Raw genomic sequence first — 3,994 nt, forward strand, 5'->3', positions numbered from 1 at the left:
GAAAAAAAAAAAATGGAGCATTAAACCATTTTATCGTAGTCTCTCATATACATATACCTTTCGTTTTCAGATGTACTAAGCTGGAATAGACCCATCTTCACTATCGTAGCCAAGTGGGTAATCGTTTTTTTATTCCTAAGAGGGCTTTATGGCTATTAAGTATCTGGTAAAAAGTGACCGACCAGTAGATTATATATTCATATATATATATATATATATATATATATATATATATATATATATATATATATATACATTTATATATATATATATATATATATATATATATATATATATATATATATACACACATATATATGTGTGTGACGTGATTTATTCCTTGCTCTTGTTTTTTTTTACCTTATGCCATTTTTCTCTCACTGCAGGAGGGTGGCACCCAAGGGGAGGAATTTTGCAAAGCTTCCGATTTCTACCAAGTCTTAAGGAAGAGATTGCTAGTGTCAGCCCTTATTCTTAATCCCCGCAAACGTTGGTATTCACCTCAATTACTGATGAGTAAATGAGTAAACTGTGAGGCAGGAACAAACCACGGATCTAAAAACGTGATCCGATACCTGAACCATAAGTATATGCGTTTATGTATGAGTATATATATATATATATATATATATATATATATATATATATATATATATATATATATATATATAATATATATATATATATATATATATATATATATATATATATATTGACATTTAAGTAACATTAGAATAAGTGTTTCCTTTATGTGGATTGTAATGAAGAAAAAAAAAACTAACTAAGTTTTATGTCTAATTGCATATTTGTTTTGTTTCATTTCCGCTATTTCAAGAAGGTTTGGGAAATTACCAAGAACAGGAATATGCCTGTTTTATACAGAAGTCCGAAGGACTGTTTGCAGTGGGAGGGATCTGCTGAACCGGACCATTCCAGAAAGTCGCAACCTCTATATAAGAAGAAGAAAATGTTCGTGACGGTGAGACAGAGACGGACACTAGAGGTGTTAGGAAGGGAGGAAAAGGTGCAAGAGATTAGGTTACATAACTGTGTGAGCTGGTTGTTACGAGTATTTACGTGAGTTATATATTGATGTAAGAATGAAAGGGGATTTCAATAGAAATAGGCCAGCAGTGATGTTAATCAGGTAAAGTTTAATGGTGGTTTTTTTTGTGTGCAAATACACTATTTGTGAGTAGTAAGCGGCCAGGTTGGAGCTGTCATGGGAAGACAGTCTGGTTTAAACTTAGGCCTCATTTTATAGCCTAAGCAAGGTTGTTGTATCACTTGCCTGTAATTAACATGATTTGTGTGAAGAAAATTAGTGGCAGGGTATGAGTTTTCTACAAATACCTATAGGGTAGCTTGCACCTACCTGTAACTCCCGTGTCTCTGTTCTCCATAGCTAGCCAGTATAGGCTACCTGTAAATTCTTAGTTCTGTTCTCCATAGCTAGCCAGGATAAGGCTACATGGTAACTTCTTAGTTCTGTTCTCCATAGCTAGCCAGGATAGGCTACTCCTGTAAATCCCTAGTCTGTGTTGTCTTAACTAGCCAGGGTAGGGCTATCCATATGTGCAGTGCATTACTCTTAAGCAAGTCCTGTTTGGTACTCATTTTTTTTTAAGAGAATGTTTAACTCTGTTAGTCATGTTGGGTATTCCAGTAGTTAGGCTAAGTTAGAGCGTGACTTGTACCCTAAAGCTAGCTGGATTAAATATTGATTCTGGGAATAGGCCTGAACTCACAAGGTTAAATTAGGTATGCAATATTTGTATGCAGGTTTTGAAGGAGTTAGGCTAGAGCTGGCGTGCTGAAACTATTCGTTCATTATTAAGGGAGTACATATTTAAATTTTTCTGCTGCTACATATTTAAATGGCTTGAGTGCACATTAGTCACCCATTATTGTCATTAAGTAAAGATACTGTGGTTACTACTGTACTAATCCTAGATAAGGAATATAAAGTAATTTGTTTGGCTGTACTGTTAAACTAAGGAGGTTGCAATTTAACTTTAATGTCATTTTTTGGATTTAATTTGAATTAGAATTTTTTTTTTAATATTGTAAATAAATATAATACTGTTAAACTATTGCTGTTGGTATTAATTCCATCTTCCTGTTTCCACTTTGTTCATGTTCTTTAGCCAGTAAAAACACTCCAGGAGGGTCTAATCACTTTTGTTGAGACACAACCTTCCTCCAACAATAGTGTGGCGCCCGAACAGGGACCCTTTTCCGGTGCTGGCTTTCAAGTGGAATAAGGAAAAGATGGATTTGGAAAGATTGATTCGGCTGGGTAAGGAGATTGGTTTAGAGGGTGAAGACTTGAGAGCATTTATTGCAGAAAAAGAAAAAGCTGAAAAAGAAAAAGCCGAATCTGAACGTCAGGAGAGAACAGAAGCAAGAGAATTGAAAAAGCTGGAATTACAAGCAGCGCAGGCTCAAGTTGAGGCTCAGGCTCAAGCCCAGGCAGCTCAAGCAGAGGCTCTTAAAGAAGTTGAGTTAGCTAAAGTTAAGGCTGAAGAGGAAATAAGAAAGGAAGAGTTAAAGCTCAAATTGGCTTAGACCACCTGGATCTGTAGAGGGAAGTAACCGCAGGGCTAGACAAAGCTAAGCTCCCAAAAGTTACCAAGTGTTCAACGATAAAACTTGATGACAATCAGAACGCTTATCTTCAAAGGTTTGAGAGGTTTGCTACCAGTGCAGAATGGAAGCATGAGGTTTGGGCAATTAGCTTGGCATCCCTACTTCAAGGTAAGGCATTGGAAATTTACCATCAGTTAACTGCAACTGAGGCAGAAAGTTATGACCAGGTAAAAGCTGCGCTGTTAAAAGGTTTTGACTGTACTTCTGAAGGGTTCCGTAAGAAATTTCGAGGTTCTAAGTTAGTTAGAGGTGAAACTGCTCAACATTTGGCAGCTCGTATGAAAAAGTTGTTGCATAGATGGATGGAGATGGAAGGATGTAGTAAAGACTTTGAGTCCTTTGAGGATTTGATTTTGAGGGAACAATTTTTTGAAGCTTGTGACCGTAACTTAAGTATTTTTCTTAAAGAAAGACAGTTAAAATCCCTTCATGAAGTGGTAGCAAGTGCTGATCGATATATAGAGGCTCATGGTTATCCAGTGCAAAAATTTCCCAGTAAACCAGTGGTAACACCTACAGTGCAAAGTAAAGTCAGTAGTGGTAATGCTCCAATTTTTGCAGGTACAAGTTTCAACTGTTTTGTTTGTGGCAAAAGATGGGCATAGGGCAAAAGATTGCTATATAAAGGTATGGTGGCAGAAAAATAAGTGCACCTGACAAGAAAGGTAAGGCTGCGGCTGCTGTGGTGAAGGAACAAGTTACCTCCAATGACAGTAGTGTTTCAAAAGGTAAGACTCTATCTAATAATCCTGAACATGCAGCTACTTTTGTCAAAGTTGATCCTAAAGAAATTATGAATGAAGATGGTTGGATTATTAAAGAAGGGAAAGGATTTAAAGTAGTTTGTGGTGGAAGTAGTGCAAGTGAACGAGAGAAACTAAATACAGCCCCTGGGGAAGTTGAGGGAACGCCAGTGTTAGTGATGAGGGACACAGGCTGCACCACTGTATTAGTAAGGAAAAGCCTGGTACCCAAGGAAAAGTTTACAGGTAAATTAGTCAATGTTGTTATGGCTAATTCTGAAGTTTATGTGTATCCAGAAGCTGAAATTTTTGTGAAGTGTCCTTATTTTACAGGTAATACTCTAGCAGCTTGTTTAGACAACCCATTGTATGATGTAATCATTGGTGAAATACCCGGTGCAACCCTAGGTAAGGGTCTGAATAGCCCTGCTGGTGCAGTAACAACAAGAAGCCAGAAGACCAAGAAAAACCCTAGACTTAAAGTAACTGAAGTATTGGATCTCATGAAAACAAAGTCCATCAAGGAATCGCAGGAAGAAGACACTAGTCTCGTGAAGATACAGAAGTATGCTCAAGAGGGTCGGGAGTTCAGCAGAAGAAAT

Source organism: Macrobrachium nipponense, chromosome 32, assembly GCF_015104395.2.
Source record: "Macrobrachium nipponense isolate FS-2020 chromosome 32, ASM1510439v2, whole genome shotgun sequence".
Taxonomy (NCBI): domain Eukaryota; kingdom Metazoa; phylum Arthropoda; class Malacostraca; order Decapoda; family Palaemonidae; genus Macrobrachium; species Macrobrachium nipponense.